Source organism: Lampris incognitus, chromosome 4, assembly GCF_029633865.1.
Source record: "Lampris incognitus isolate fLamInc1 chromosome 4, fLamInc1.hap2, whole genome shotgun sequence".
Classification (NCBI taxonomy): Eukaryota; Metazoa; Chordata; class Actinopteri; order Lampriformes; family Lampridae; genus Lampris; species Lampris incognitus.
In genome coordinates this window covers 15,690,035-15,707,231 of record NC_079214.1, presented here as the reverse complement: position 1 = coordinate 15,707,231, position 17,197 = coordinate 15,690,035, and the positions used below count along the sequence as shown (strand labels likewise).

Sequence of the window (17,197 nt, the reverse complement as noted above, 5' to 3'; positions counted from 1 at the left end):
AGAACTGGACGGGCCTCACAATACGTAGTCTGCTACCTCAACCAGTGCTGAATACCGATACACAATGCCGCTCTGTGTACAGAGTCACTGTATTTGTGTGTTACTGTTAGTTATATTTGTACATGTTCATCTGTGCCAGTGTTTGTGTGTGTGTGTATAATGTGCATTGTTGATCTCAAAGTACAGTGTGTTCCACTGAGCGAGAACGGGGCATGCCATCCTTATATTTATTGACACCAGTGTGCATGTGTGTGTTTTTTTTCCTCTATATTTGTGCGCTCGAGCCCAGTCTTTCTGCACGTATCTGTAAGTGCACGCCGCTATTTAGTATTTAGAAGTGGCCGGCTGAGAAATAACCTCTTGCTTGCTAATAATTTAGATATTTAGATATGTTCACATATGTCGTTAATGGCGTCAGACGTCGTTAGTTTGTATTTTTCTGTTTTAAAAACAAAATGCTGTGTTAAGTATCTTCCCAGCAACTCCGATTCCTTGTATGTTTAATTGAACTGGGCGCTGAATATAAACTAGAAGTTACCAGGAGTCTTATCATTGTGCCATTCAGTAAAAGAGGCAGAAAAGGGATATTTGTTGAAGGTCTTATAAGATACCACCTTGTGTCGTATATCTGAACTCACTTTCACAGTCCCGTCTTTTGTCAGGAAGGTGTGTGTGTGCGTGCACATTTTTTTGCTTCTCCTGTATGTCGGTGACCCCGGCCTCCCAGGAGCCGGGGAGGATCAGGGTAAAAGTCATCTCAGTCATTTGTAATTCCCAGCACTTAGAGGCCCAAGGCTGTGTAGCCAGCCAGCGCTGCTCGAGTCTTATCAGAAATTAGACGAGGTGAGACGGTGGGGGCGGAAGGGACGGCGTCCTGTCAGCCGGAGTGTGTGTGTGTGTGGGGGGGGGGGGGGCATCTCGCGCGTTACTTCTGCACCATTTGGCCAAGCTTCTCCGTGTGCACGTGTGCGACGGTGTCACCGGCGTAATCGGCTGTAATCTCGATGTTCTCCGAAGGTTTCAGGACCGAGGTTGTGCAATTATGTGATAACCGCAATGATAATTCCCGGAGTTAGCCAGATCCGGGTCACTGGCCAAATAAAAGTACTGAAAAGGTCCACAATTGAATCATTGTGGGGTTTTAAAAAAAAGGTTGTTTTTGGCTTTTCGATATGCAGACTTTACTATTAGTAAGAAAATATTTTACTGTTCACGCAGCTCGTAAAAGCCAACACACATGAACTCATCCAAAATGGACCCTTGGTTTTGGGTCCCCGAGAAATAATTTAGCGCTTCCATCGGCTTTTGTTTAGCACAATCAAAGCAGAAAGCGCGTGCCATTTGCCCCACCTGGAGCAGGGCTTATCCAGATTTACACGCTGAGCGAGACCCCTCTACCCCTCCGCCTTGCCAGGGAACACGCGGCCGGCACACGCGCCGCGAGCCAAACCCGCCCCGTGCCCACTGGCAGGCATTGAAATGCAGCCCCATGCCTCACCGAGAGAAATGTTGTTTTCCACAAGGCTCTCCTCCGCACACCTGAGTCACTCGCCGAGCACTTCCTTTATCGGGAGAGAGCAGCAGGATGGAAGAGCGCATCTCGGGGCAGATAGCGGGGCCGCTACTCCTAACTAATCCCGCTCGCTGCCGGGGAAATAAAGAAATAAATAAAAGGTGTGAAAGGGGGAAGGAGTGGAAAAAAGCCAGCTATATGGAGAGCCGACGGTGCAAAAGCTCACAGGCCGCCTGGTGGATCTCTATTTCTCATCTGCAGATAAAGAGATCGTGGAGACAGTATAGACTCGGCGGGCGAGCGAGAGAGAGAGAGGGGGGGTGGGGGTCGGGGTGGGGGGGCCTAATGTGTGTTTGTGCGTAGGTGTTTTTGTCGTCGCGTGGGTGGGGGTGGGGGGAGGGTGTGCGTGTCTAGTTCTGCATGCATGTGTTTACAGTCTGGGCTGTCTAAGGAAGGCTGGTGTGTTTGTTTATGTGTATGTGTGTCGGTATACTGCTGCACCAGATGCACACTTACTCTAGAAAGTGCGTATTTGTGTTTGTTCACACTCAGGAGCGTGCAGAGGGGTTGTAGGTACGAGAGTAGGTGAGGGTTTTCCTGGGTGGCTGGAGAGCTCGGGTGTCTGCCCGCGGAGCCTTTAGATACGTTCTATTGATTCCCCCAAACCAGGTTTACACATGAGCACTCGCACCACATCAGCTACGAGAGGGCTCGGTACGTATCAATTCGGGCGGCCTCCGCGTAACCTCTCGCCGTACCTTCCGTGATCTCTGACTTCAGGATCTGTTATTACGTTTCACGCCCGACATGCACATTAGCGCGGGAGATGGGAGAGGAGGAGGTGTGCTTGTGTTCGCCCGCTTTCTCTCCTGGTTTTGGCTTGTGCAAACCACACCGCTCCGGTATTTGAAAGGGGAAACCGCAAGGAAACCGGATTAGTTCAAAAGACGGATAATGGCCCAACTGTTGTGTATTGTTTGCCGTTGGGTGTCATTCAAGAGCATTAGGTAACTTCTTTTTTTCTTTTAATTGCAAAGGCACATGAGGACCCCCCCCCCAATTGATTATGTTAAATAGATATTACAATCAATTTGGGGGAAAAAAATCTACATTAAAAATCCATGTTAAAAAGACGTATTCCGGCGGCACGGTGGAGAGCGCGGTCGCCTCACAGCAAGAAGGTCCTGGGTTCGAGCCCCGGGGTAGTCCAACTTTGGGGGTCGTCCCGGGTCGTCCTCTGTGTGGAGTTTGCATGTTCTCCCCGTGTCTGCGTGGGTTTCCTCCGGGTGCCCCGATTTCCTCCCACAGTCCAAAGACATGTAGGTCAGGTGACTCGGCTGTACTAAACTGTCCCTAGGTGTGTGTGTGTGTGTGTGTGTGTGTGTGTGTGTGTGTGTGTGTGTGTGTGTGTGTGTGTGTGTGTGTGTATGTGTGTGTGTGTGTGTGTGTATGTGGGCCCTGTGATGGACTGGCAGCCTGTCCAGGGTGTCTTCCTCTGTGCCGCCCCATAACTGCTGGGATGGGTTCCAGCCTTCCCACGACCCTGAGTAAGGATAAGCGGTTTGGATAATTAATTGAATGAATGAATGAATAAATGATATATTCCAATAACACTGATAACACGCTAGCCAATGAGAGCATAATAAAGGGAGAAAAAAAATCCCCCAAATACTTTATCTCCTCAAATAGAGGCGCTGAATCAATAGATTTGCATCAGCAAGAATGGTGAAATGTCATTTTGACATACGTCATCCAAGTAAATTCAATGTCACCGTTAAACAATGGACCTCTATTATATCCACAGGAGCGTGAAACCCTTCGAGTCCCTTTAAATATGGGGAAGTGGGCTGTGGCTGAGATCACGCCAGCCACAAAGAAAAACTGGATTCAAAGTCATTAAAATGGTTCATCGCTCTATTTTCTAATTTACCGAGATTAATGATAGGCAATGAAAAACAGATACTCCAAGGAATTCTTCTAATTTGCTGGCATTCACAAGAAGGAGTCCTACAAGGATGTATCCAGGTTGGTGAAGAGAGGTAGGAAATAAACAATGACCAAAACCGAGTACGCATCACGCAATAATTACTTAAATGTTGTTAATCTGGTAACTTAAATGTGACCCCCCCCCCACACACACACAGGAATGGGAAATAAAAGTAATTCAAAGTGCTGTGATTCCTCTGCCAAGGTCCCAGTGGTGTACAGCATAGTATACAGTCAGGCAGCAGTGGAGTGACTGGAGCTTTGGGAAGTATTGTACTTCTTTGTAGTGTCGTTTCTCCATGCCGTGTGTTTCCGCTGCTAAATGCGTAATGTGGCAGTCAAGAGGCCTGGAAGTACCCTACCCTGTGCCGCTGAATGTGTGCTGAATATGGGCGATGTTCTGCCTGGAGGCAAACCGTGGCAATAAAAAGCTTTTCAATCAGACAGGTTGTCAGCGCACACGCTCCCAGCCACTGATGGTGCAGTTGTAGCCTTGCTCCTGCTTCTGGATGCTCGCGGATACCCTTGGAAAAAAACAAACAAAAAAAGACAGCTGTATCTAGAACATACCATAACATAGAAGACCCAATCGGAGAAAATTTGAGTGGCAGTCTCGAAGAGTCTCACTCTAAATGCGTGTTCGTTAAGTTACGATCTTTCGCTGAGGTGACACTATGACGAGTCAGCCTATCGGCCCAATGAGTAGACTAGAACAGAATTAGTAGACTAGAATAGAATACTCTTTAAATGTACTCTCTGCATTTAACCCATGCTATGCTAGCTGTGTAGCTAGGAGCAGCGGGCAGCCGCCGTGCAGCACCCGGGGAAAGCTCTTGCACTTGCAGTAATACGGAGATATACAAATGCGTGGCTGTAGCGACATTCCCGCCAAAAATCCCAAGCATAGCGCAGGTAGAGAGGTGTTTTACATTACCAACAGAGCCCACCAGAGAAGATAGGCTGGGGCGTCCGGGTAGCGTAGCGGTCTATTCCGTTGCCTACCAACACGGGGATCGCCGGTTCGAATCCCCGTGTTACCTCCGGCTTGGTCGGGCATCCCTACAGACACAATTGGCCGTGTCTGCGGGTGGGAAGCCGGATATGGATATGTGTCCTGGTTGCTGCACTAGCGCCTCTTCTGGTCGGTCTGGCGCCTGTTCGGGGGCGGGGGGAATAGTGTAATCCTCCCACGTGCTACGTCCCCCTGGTGAAACTCCTCACTGTCAGGTGAAAAGAAGCGGCTGGTGACTCCACATGAATAGCAGGAGGCATGTGGTAGTCTGCAGCCCTCCCCGGATTGACAGAGAGAGTGGAGCATTGACTGGGACAGCTCGGAAGAGTGGGGTAATTGGCCAAGTGCAATTTGGGGGAGGGGGGGCGGGATCCAAAAAGAAGATAGGCTCAACAAACCCTCTGTGTTGAGGTGTCCTGGCGGTCAAACTAGCTAGAGGTTTCAAAACGACTCCTGGGAAGTGTATGCCAGAATCTTCCATATTGCTGCTTTAAACTTTTAAAGTATTTTATTTGATCTTATTTTGTCTTTTTTTTGTAGAATCCTGAAATAGAGCTGTTTTTTTTTTCAAACAGGTTCAGAAAGTTGTCCCATATTTGTAGACGCGCCATAGTTTTACTGTGTGCTCGCTGAACTAATTCTGTACTTTGGCTCCAGCGCCAAGGTTAATTGTTGAATTGTTGGGGAACATCTAGTTACACGTGTCCTGTTAATCAGTTTATAGCAGAAATGCAACTTGATTGATTGATTGATTGATTGATTACCTATAGGTTTTTGGGGTGCCAGCCGGGGTTTCGTCCGACAAGGTTAACATTTTAGATTTTTAAGATCAATCCCCCACATGGATACACGAATCAGTGCTCTCCATACACTCGTCCATGAACCTACTGAGCTTAAATTTGAACCACCAAGCAGAATGTAAATAAATAAATCAAATCAAATCAAATCTATAATCAGAACGAAAATGCAAACACAGGGAAGTTCAATATAAATCAGTATATTGGAGGTACAATGAAAATCACTCCCAAACAAAGGGAATGTCCTTTACAGGCATGTCCACATGATCAACCAGAATAAAAATATTCACCAAAAATAGAGTCCAGAGTCCAAAAAAAAAACCCAAAACAAAACAAAACACCACTCTTCAGGGCTTCAGTAATAAACCACAAAAGATAGAAGTTCAGTTCTTAAATCTGTCCCAGGTAAACCTTCTCGCCAAACAATAAAGGATCTCTGGCACTGCCATCAGTTCTGTTAAGTTCAGCCCCCCCCCCCCCCCCCCCGCGCGCGAGTAAACCCTCTTCTCAAGCAAATCAATAAAGGATTTCTCAAAAAGAAAATTAATGCAACATCTCCGATGCTGTGGGAGTTTCCTCTGGTGCCGCTCCGCTGACGCGCTTCGTGCACACGGGGGTACCGGGGCCGAGGCGGAGTCCTCTATTCCGCTGAGTCCCAGCGTTGCTTTGGAGGCCTGCGTGGCGAAGAAGACGTTAAGTCCGGATATTTATTTATGGGATTCCAAACAATTCAAAAGCCTAACTCAACAAGACACCACCGATCCAGCTACCAGACACCTGCCGCCCAAACTGCACACCCCCTATCCCGTTACCAGGCACCACCCACCTAACGTGCGATGCAAAATGGGGCATAGCGTGCTACCCAGCCGAGGTTCACAGATAATATTGTAACGTGCATGGATAAGTCAAGGACCAACGTGTCTGACCCTTTAGTCGAGCGGTTAGCGATGTCTCCTGCGGCGCGGGCGACACGGGTTCGCGTCCCGGCCGCGGCAGTTCCTGTGGTTGCCCCCTTAATTCGCTACATTGGTGTCAGAAGTGGGTTGGTGAGGTCATCGGAAGCGCGTGCGCCCAGAGGCGCGAGGGAGCTGATATGCTGAAGCGCGGGAACGCGCTCCCCGAAGGAGGGGGGTAGTGTAACGTGCATGGATAAATAGACACGTTGGTCATTGTCTAACGAGTCGGAGCCTTTAGTCGACTGGTTAACGTTGTCGCTTGCGGTGTGGGATACATGGGTTCGCGTCCCGGTTGTGGCGGGTCCCGGGCTGCCCCCTTAATTCGCTACAATATGATTTTGCACCGTTATGTATTTTGCTTTATGCCAAGAGAACGTTTTGTGTGCAAAATGATATTATTTGTGAACTTGGGCTGGGTAACGTGCGCTGTCGAATAGCACATTGTGTTGACTGGGTAGCGCACGATGTCCACTTGGTGGCAGCATAGGATGAGCGGATGGGTGGTGTGCCGTTTGGAAGGCGGGGTGTCTGGTAACCGGATAGGTGGTGTTTTGTTTGGTTAGGCGTTTGAATTGTCCCCCCCCCCCACCATATTTATTCCTGGCAAACGCGGACTTTTCACGGCGCCGCAGATTGGCACTAGTGAAAGACACTCTGCTAGGCGGACTCCGCCTCTTTTTCAGTGGTACGCCGCCATCTTTCTTTTTGCTGTCACCATATTTAAAGGAAGGGGTGGGTTAGCGGATTAATCAGGCGGATGCCGAATCCCATTTGGCAGAACAAGGGAGGTGTGATTGGGGTGTGAATTGAACATTTATAATGAGGAGAGAAAATTATTTATGGCAGATCGCCACAAGTTAGTTGAGAGAGACGTTTGTGCTGATTTCAAATCACCTGTCAATTAAAATGTTTCATAGGAAGAAACGTGTCAGCAGATGACAGACCAGCTCACTCTCGAAGACTGTAGGAAGAATCTGCAAAAATTGTCATCAGATCAGGCTGGTGTAAACTAGATATAGGATCGATAGCTTGATAGATACTTTATTGTCCTACAAGAGGAGATTTGTATTCACCCTTTGCACAGAGCCTCACATACAGCAAATACATGTAGACGTACGCATATCACACAACAGGGAGACAACAACACATTAAGACAGGAGTTTGGGGCTTCAACTTACAAACCCTTAAACCTCTAAAACCCAATGCAGCAGAACCATTGATCTTCCCCAAACTCCGCCTCCTATCGACTAGTGTCAAGTCCAAATAATGGCCGAGGTCTCAAAACGTTCGAAAGTTGTAACACAATGAATTCAGGAATTAATCCTTATCACATCTCAGTGGTAGGACATGCATCTTTTTTTAAATTTTTTCTTCCTTCCTGCAGGACATGTAGGGATTTCTCTTGCTTCCATGGGTTAACAACTGCTGGATAGTTGTTATGACTGGTCCCAAAAAAAAACGGCTCTGGAGTGACATGTTGGATTAACTCTTGGCTCAGCATTCTTGCACTGAAAGACATGCAGCCTGAAACAGGAGTCCTGCAGCTTCTCCTTGACTTGAGAAAGGTTCGGTGAAAGACATGGTACATGCACCCATTCCTCCTCACTTCCTTACTTACTTTGAAAGGATGACAGCTACATCACAGCGAGTCAAAATTTTGAAGCCATTAGTTGGCAGCTCAACAGTGCTTTTTTTCACTCAGCAGTGGAAATGAGGGATTCTACTGACATCACACGATTCACTTTATTTCCCTCACTGGCGGCGCTCCAGCTGTTGTTATCCTGTGGCGGCTCCTCTTGACCCCCAAATCTAAGACTCACTTTATTATTATCTTCAATATAAAGATTTCTCTTAAGGAGCAACTTCATACTTTGCTGTGTTTATGCTCGACCCGGCCAACAGTGATCTTGTTCAAGTGTGATACACACTAAGTGTATATAGCATAGTGTAGTGGAGTGTATATAGCATAGTGTAGTGGAGTGTATATAGCATAGTGTAGTGGAGTGTATATAGCATAGTGTAGTGGAGTGTATAGCACAGCATAGTAGAGTGTGTATAGCATAGTGTAGTATAGTGTATATAGCATAGCGTAGTGGAGTGTGTATAGCATAGTGTAGTATAGTGTATATAGCATAGCATAGTAGAGTGTGTATAGCATAGTGTAGTATAGTGTATATAGCATAGCGTAGTGGAGTGTGTATAGCACAGCGTAGTATAGTGTGTATAGCATAGTGTAGTAGAGTGTATATAGCATAGCGTAGTGGAGTGTGTATAGCATAGTGTAGTATAGTGTATATAGCATAGCATAGTAGAGTGTGTATAGCATAGTGTAGTATAGTGTATATAGCATAGCGTAGTGGAGTGTGTATAGCACAGCATAGTAGAGTGTGTATAGCATAGTGTAGTATAGTGTATATAGCATAGCGTAGTGGAGTGTGTATAGCATAGTGTAGTATAGTGTATATAGCATAGCATAGTAGAGTGTGTATAGCATAGTGTAGTATAGTGTATATAGCATAGCGTAGTGGAGTGTGTATAGCACAGCGTAGTATAGTGTGTATAGCATAGTGTAGTAGAGTGCAGGTCATTCTTCAGCAGATTGTTTTGACTGTTATACCCAGTGTTAAGCGTCTTTAAGTTAATAAGGCCACCGCGCGCACACACACACACACACACACACACACACACACACACACACACACACACACATTAACCATGTCACCCCATACTTGTGAGGACCCCTCAGTGACTACATTCATTCCCTAGCCCTTAACCCTAACCTTAACCACCATAACTACAAGCCTAACCTTAACCCTTACCCTAACCTTAACCTAATCTTAATTCTAACCTTAACCCTAAACCCAAGTCCTAACCCTAGAATGAACCCTGTTCCTCATGAGGACCCACAAAATGTCCCCACAAGGTAGGTGGTTTCAGGTTTTTCTATCCTAATGGGGACATAGAAAAACCTGGTACACACACACACACACACCCTTCCCTCTCTCACAGCTCCTCTACAGCAGCGTGGACTCGTGTGTTTTACACAGCCTTTTCAAGGTGGGAGCATCGCACCATTAATCTGCCTCGGCGTTCTGTGTAAAAGGTACAAAGAGACCCCCCCCCCCCCCATTTTGTCCTGTGGGGAATTTTCTACCCACATTCCCAACATGTGCAAAGTTACTTGACTCACAATTAAAATTAAAATAAAAAAAACAACTTGAATTTGATGAGTCCAGAAAGTAGTCCAGAGCGTGAAGCAGCATGTTGTCTCCATACAAAGCTCAACCATGCGACGGAATTCAACATTCCGGGAGGGAAACTAAAACGAGAGGGGAGAAGGGGAAACAGGAGGGGCAGAGGCAAAACAGGAGGGAGAGGAGACTTAATGGAGGAAGTATAAAAGTAATGGTCTCATCTAGCCGGTAAGCCTATGAGATGCAGATGCATGCCTCTATGTTGTGTTGCGCATCACTAATCTCCTCCTGCAGAGCCACCCGCTGCTGCAGCAGTGGTCATCCCCACCCTACTCCCACCACTCTCCAATCCCCCTCCCACTGGCACAAGTCCCATGCCCTTCCAGGAAAGCAGAGCGACTGCCCCCACCCCAATGTACTGCTTTCCCAGTGCACCCAATGCTCAGGCATCACGCACACATGCATGCCTGCACGCACACACACATGCACGCACACAGTATCCTAGCTCAGATGCTTGGCTTTCTTACCATTGGCACTAATGATATTAAACGAATCGGACAAATCGATGCACAGCTGAGAGAGAGAACCCCCCCCCCCCCCCCGCTGTCTCTTTCTCCTCCGTCATGTGTAAGGCGACACCAGTGGGAGCAAGCACTGCTGTTTGTAATCAGGCAAAATGCTTTACAGGACACTCACAAGGGTAAGACCGGGGTTCTCAGAGGTGAGCACAGCTCCGGTGCCGGCCATTCATCACCACGGCAGTAGGGACGGAGGAGGCATGCCGTGAATGCAGAGTGGTGTTGTGGGACGCCGGCCGGCTGATGTTGCCCGGCGATAAACGCTGAGCCTAAGGCCAACAGTATCTTCCAGTATGATTTAAAGGACTTAAGAATGGAGGTTTAGGATTGGGACATCTACCTTTAGGCTAGCAAGGTTTGCTTTAAAAAAAAAAGAAATAATGTTTACTGGCAAGCGGAAAGCTGTTGTTGTTTTGTTTTTTTACGAGATGGAGGGGAAAAAAGAACAACGTAGAATAAGTAATTGTTTCTACCTTCGTTGTCAGTCTTTTGACACCAACTATGTGATATAACTATACACAATAACAACTGTAATGATAAGCAGTGAAAAAGATTTCATGAAAGAAATAGGGAATGGTGTGCTTTGCAGATCATATTCAATATGAATGCTATTTATTGATATCGATCAAGAGAAAATAAGCATATATACTAAGGTTTATACTTATTTTGACTTGGCTTCAAAATCTCTTTGCTTATGGACAGTGCAAATTGCATTGCACTGTACTGTACTGCGCTGTACTGTACTGCACTGTACTGTAAGCCATCTTATGAAGCGCTCTCGTAAGCAATTTGAGCATTAAAAATAAATATTCAAAGCCAAGTTTTGCAAACCCATTTTCCCTGTGTGGATGCATTTATTTAGCTCTTTATCTTTGTTTGCAATGGAGACCACACTGAAAGACCCTTTTTTGTAAACCTCGCTATATTTTATATTCTTTAAACTAACACTCAGTTCTAAAGTGTGTGGGGGTGGGTGGGCGGTGGGGGAAGGGTACTTGTCATTGGCAAGCCATATTTATAATTATATATATTTTAGTTCATTGACCAATGAACTAAAATAAACAATACTTGCAGATTTTCTCCATCCATCCCGCTTATCCCAGTTGGGGGCGCGGGGATGCTGGAACCTATCCCAGCAGTGATTGGGCGGCAGGTGGGGAGACACCCTGGACAGGCTGACAGTTCATCACAGGGCCTAATGATAATATAATATAATGTTCATTCATTCATTATCCAAACCGCTTATCCTGCTCAGGGTCGTGGGATGCTGGAGCCTATCCCAGCAGTCATTGGGCAGTAGGCGGGGAGACACCCTGGACAGGCCGCCAGTCCATCTCAGGGCCAACACACACACACATTCATACCTAGGGACAATTTAGTACGGCCGATTCACCTGACCTACATGTCTTTGGACTGTGGGAGAAAACCGGAGCCCCCGGAGGAAACCCTCGCAGACATGGGGAGACCATGCAATCTCCAAACAGAGGATGACCCCGAAGGTTGGATAACCCCGGGGCTTGAACCCAGGACCTTCTTACTGTGATGCAACTGCGCTAACCACTGCACCACCATGCTGCCCCTAAGTGTTGTCACACACACACACACACACACACACACACACACACACACACACACACACACACACACACACACACACACACACACACACACACACATATATATATATAAAACATGTGTAAATATATAATATTGTGGCAGGAATGAGGAAAAACACAGGAGACCAAGGCGAGTTTGATGTTTATTCCTCAACTCCAGAAACCAACTGGAACAACCCTGCACCGGCGAGCCCGGGAACGTAAACCATGCCCCCAGCTCACAGTCCTGCTGGGTGAGAGGCATAGCCCCTAGTGTCCGCCACAATATAATGATATAATATAAAATAATAGAATAGTCATCTGTCAAAATGACATTGTATAAGTTGCTTTGGAATATAAGTCGCAGGACCAGCCAGACGAGTAAAAAACAAAAACAAAACAGCGACTTTTAGTCCGTGAAATATGGTGCCATACAGGTAAGAAAACAGCTAACCTTGTCATGATCAACGTAAACAACAAACATGGCTATTGTTAGTAGTCACAGCTGTCAAGCTAGCATGATAGTATTGGGAAATTTTATTGACAATTGAGTTTGATGCATTAAGTTATTGCTGGCTAGCTAATTATTAGTATTATAAATGATTATCCAACCTCTTTTTGGTTGCAACCTTTTCTACTTCTGTCTTTCTTTTCTTGCATTGTTTACCAGCGCAAGCTGTTGAAGGTAGGGCTCAAAGTAATTGAATGTTTTACGCCGGCGTTTCCCAACCCAGTCCTCAAGGACCCCCTATCCTGCAGATTTTCATTGTAACCCTGCATAGGTAGCCCTGCTTGTATTTACTCAACCAATCATCTCACAGCACTTAATTATGCAAGGTGTGCAAAATCTGACATAATTCACTATTGATTGGTTGAATAACTACAAACGGGTACCGATTCAGGGTTGCAAGTAAATCTGCAGGATAGGGGGGGTCCTTGAGGACCGGGTTGGGGAAACACCGTTTTACATGATGAAGAAACTAGGTGCGTTAGAACAGGAATTACTGCGAAAGATCAGACTGGAAGATTAAGGGACAGGACGGTTCATTTGCACGCCGTTGCAGATGAGCTGCATCTGCTGAGGATGCCGTGAGGAGGATGGAGAGAAGGTGCTCCTCTGAAAGGGAGTTGTAATGGCAAATGCAGCAGCGTCCTGTGACGACAGTCTCCTCTCTCTTATCGCCGACTCTCCCAACACAGCATGACATCTACTCCGGCAGTCAAAACATCCCTTTTAAAGCACAAAATGCAGTCGAAACAACACGGATTCGGCAAATCCGCTCAGAAATTGCAGCAGCATCAAAAACATCAACATTCAAACCGCCGATATGCCGGCCTCGTCGAGACGGGTGACCCGGACCTACGAAAGGATCGATTAGCGCTCCTCTTTATGCTCAAACTGAGAACAAACACTTGTGTTTCCAGAAGTTTACGGCCCTTTCGGTCTCGTCTCAAAGCTGCTTGTCACGACTATCAAAAGGACACGTTTGACTGGCTTGTAAACACACCTGCTTTTCTTTTTTTTTCTCCAGAGTCCCATCCCTATATGGCGTGCTGGGGCAAAGCAGAAACATGAAATCTTTTCAAATTCTGACAAACTCTATGTCTGGAAAAAAAAAAGCAAACCAAACAAACAAAAACAGAGGGGCAGTTTCATGATCATCCCTTACAAAATGACACGCTTTCATCCTCGCAGCATCCTCCCTTGGTGTGTCACCGTGTCTATCTCAGCTTTCTGTCACCCTCCTCTCTCTCTCGCTCGTGGCAACGACAGAAGGGAGACATGAAACATTTCCCCCATTTTTTTTTTAATCTTTGGCAAAACTTGTGAAAGCAAGCTGAAGGGGGGGCGGGGGGCGTTGCCATTTCCTCTTCAACCGCCAACCAACAAAAACACAAACCGCGTTTTTCTGCAACCGGCAGAGATCACCTTTCTCTCAAAGGCCCAAACAGTGGCAGCACCTCCTTCAGTATTCCCTTTGGAGGCCCTGAGATACCCGAGATGAATCGAGTGAAAGGACATCAAGAGTGCAGACTGCGCCGCCTTCTTCAGCTATAGCCTTTTGCTGCTAGCATCTTATTTCTTTCTCTGATGTGGAAAGGTTGACTGATGGCGAATGAATGGCTTCAACCGTAGTCCCCCCCCCCTCATCCCTGGTTTTGTTTCGTCTTCTTCTTCTTTTCTTTTTTTTTTTCTTCGCCGTTCTCGGGCAGCCTGTTATGGGCGTATGAGCAAAATCGTAGTGTAATTTAGCTTTTTTTTTCCAGCATGGGGATTTTGTTATCATCAGGCTGCTGCCGTCTACCTCCCGCTCACACGTCTTGGTAATAGGCTTGTCTCCGACACAAAAGGCTGAACTTGACATCTACCTTGTGATGTGAATGGATGCTGGCAGGCTGATAGACAGGCAAGAATGGCAGAGTCGCCCCCTTTCCGACTAATTAGCTCATAGAGGCAAGTGAATGCAATTTCAACAGGGGTAGAGCTTATCAAAAAAATTCCAATCTGCACACCCCATTGACGTGACAATAGATACCCCCCTTTCTTCTTCTTCATCCCCCCCTTTTTTTTTACTCAAGGCTGGCCCTCTGGGCACCTTCTCTAGCGGGAAGTGGAGCTGTTTGTCTGGCCAGCATAAACATGGGCGGATGGCATAAAGAAAGGTCGGGCGTCTTACACTAAAAGACGCCCGAGAACACAACAGAATTCGAGATACGGGGATAAATTAATATTACAAATCCGTAAGTGCCGGAGAGGCGGAATAAAGGGAGCGCGGCGTGTCCACTGGAAGATTAGAAGCGCAAAGAGAAAAAAAATGGGTTTCATGGGACCAGACATTTATCAGCTCAGCTTTTCACAGCGGTAAAAGCCAGACGACCCTGAAAGAGCTGCCAGCGTAGCACAGGGCCAAGCAAAGAGTCTGTTTTGAAATGGATGGAGGGTTTTTTTTTTCTTTATATATTCAGTACACATAAACACATCAGAGCACACCTCGCTTGGGGGGAGGCGACAAGGGCTGCAGAGGGAGTGTGTAGTGGCATTGAATTACCATGAATAATTAAAGACTGGTGTGAGCATTCTGGTAGCTCTTTGATTGACTCTGAAAGCCCCGGGAAGAAATTGGCAGATGAGAGAAAACTGCAAAATGGTCAGCTCTTTGCTGGGCTCCGTCTAAGAATTGCTCTCTTGCAACTTTGAACCACCCCGAGATTCAAATCCGGCGAGTAAAAATGAAAGATAACCTACTGGGGGCATGTGTTGCACTACAAGGTGATGTGCTTGGATTGCAAATCCATTCAGATATTTGTGTTTATTTTCTTTTCTTTTTTTTTATTCATTGATTTTGAGCCCATAATGGCATTTTGGTTGCTTATCTTAATTGAATGGCTGGGAAACGTGAAGCTACTAACTGCCGATGGGAATTCCAGTATGTGGAGCTCTCGCATTCTGGCCTCACGTAGGCTACCCAAGATGGGTGACATGTGTCAACGCGGGCGTGAGGGGCCCATAGGATGTCATAGGCAAAAAATTGCTGAATGCACAGGAAGGAGAGGTCAGTAGGGACGGGACTCGGGTTTGGCAGCAGCCCCTCACCTTCCCAGAGTGTCCGGATGTGGGCGGCATCCCATTACTCATCTATATGATTTTGCCAAGCCAGCACCAGTGTCCTTAGATATGTGACATGAAGGCCATTCAGTCAAATGAAACCTGCAGGTGACTCATGGTATTCTGTGTCCCGGGCCAGCGCCGGGCTCCGAGTTCGCGTGGCCGCGGTGGTCCGATGTAAGAGTCGTATTGTGCTGGTGTGTTGTAAGCGTGCTCACGTGTGCGTGATCGTGTGCCCACTTATGTGTTGGATTTCTGTTATTCTGAAAAACTGGGTGGTTCTGATGTCGGTACGCAGTGTATTCAGAGGGCTAAGGACAAAATGGACTCCCTCCGGAGCTCTCATTAAAACCGGACACAGTCGTTGCTCCTTTCTCTTTGCATTGATATTTTTTTGTGACGTTGCAACAAATGTGGCTGGAGGAGGAGAATTTATTGCACTGTAATTCATGTGTTTAGGCATAATCACATTTAATTTATTTATCTATCTGTCCTTATAATTTATTAATTTTATTTTTCTGTGTTTCATTGCTTTAACTTCGGTGCCTTGGCCAGAGGCAACAACATAGTGCATTTATCATACAGCATATCCTCCGGGGCACAATAAGTGGGTGAAAATAACCTGTGGCAAATTCACAGAAAGTTGAATCAGTTCATCTGGACACAACATTTTTTTTTGAGAGAAATGTTTCATCACTCATCTAAGAGCGACCTCTTCAGTCTCAATTGACTACAGGTGTCCACCTTTACAAACAACACAGTGGCATAACTGCTGAAAACAACGATCGGTTTCATATGCAGATTGCCGTGACCACTAGCTAGAGTTACAGTGGCCATGTGTACTATTCACAGAGGACTGGGGAAGAGTTGCAATCACGGCATTGCAAGATGGCGACGTCTGGTGTGGGAAGATGGCGGCGGGAATTCACGTTTGCAGCAGCCTCACCCAGTACCGGTGTGGGAAGATTGCGGCGCAAACCTACGTTTGCGGTGGCCTCACCCGGTACCGTCCATGCAGTGTCTTTGTCCACGTCTAAGTTTGTGTCTTCGTTTGATGGCTGGGAGAGCTGGCGTTGAATTGGCTGGGAGAGCTTGGTCTGCTGCGTCCAGTGGGCCCAGGGACCACGGCCCTGCCTGGAGGTGTGCCCGAGGAGCAAACACTGAGGGCGCTCTGAGAGGATGCGGAAGTGGGGCAGGCTAAGCTAACTCCTAGCCCATGCAGACCGGCAGTTCCGAGAGTCATCCTGGTGTTCGCTCTCTTGGACAGTGAAATTATTATTATTTTTTTATATGTTGGATATAGGCATGGTGGCACAGTGGTTAGCGTGATCACCTCACAGCAAGAAGGTCCTGGGTTCGAGCCCCAGGGTAGTCCAACCTTGGCGGTCATCCCAGGTCGTCCTCTGTGTGGAGTTTGCATGTTCTCCCCGTGTCTGCTTTGGTTTCCTCTGGGGGCTCCAGTTTCCTCCCACAGTCCAAAGACATGTGGATCAGGTGACTCGGCCGTACTAAACTGTCCCTAGGTATGAATCTGTGTGTGTGTATGTCGGCCCTGTGTGATGGACTGGTGCCTGTCCAGGGTATCTCCCCACCTGCCGCCCAGTGACTGCTGGGATAGGCTCCAGCATCCCCGCGACCCTGAGAGCAGGATAAGCCGTTCAGATAATGGATGGATGGATGTTGGATATATGTGTTTTGTAGTTTGGATATATGTGTCCTTGTAGTTTGGATATGTGTTTTTGTCTTTGTGTTGCACTGCTGTGGACTGGGGGAAATGATATTTTGCTTCATTTTATGCGCGCAGGTGCATGGAATGAAATGACAAATAAATGTTCCCGATTTCTGATGTACTTTTAGACCCCCCCTCTCGGTTCAGGGATGGTCGTTCCCTCTTAACATAGATGGCCCCATTGACTCCCATTCAGACCAGCGCTCCTCCCTATCAAGGATGTGCACATC

The 17,197-nt window shown here is 46.9% G+C and overlaps 1 protein-coding gene across 5 annotated transcripts in view; it reads left to right on the top strand.

Annotated features, from left to right (window-relative positions):
• The window catches only part of LOC130111690 (protocadherin-9), a 285,870-nt gene that overhangs the window by 147,184 nt on the left and 121,489 nt on the right, over positions 1–17,197 (top strand). The window lies entirely within an intron of this gene.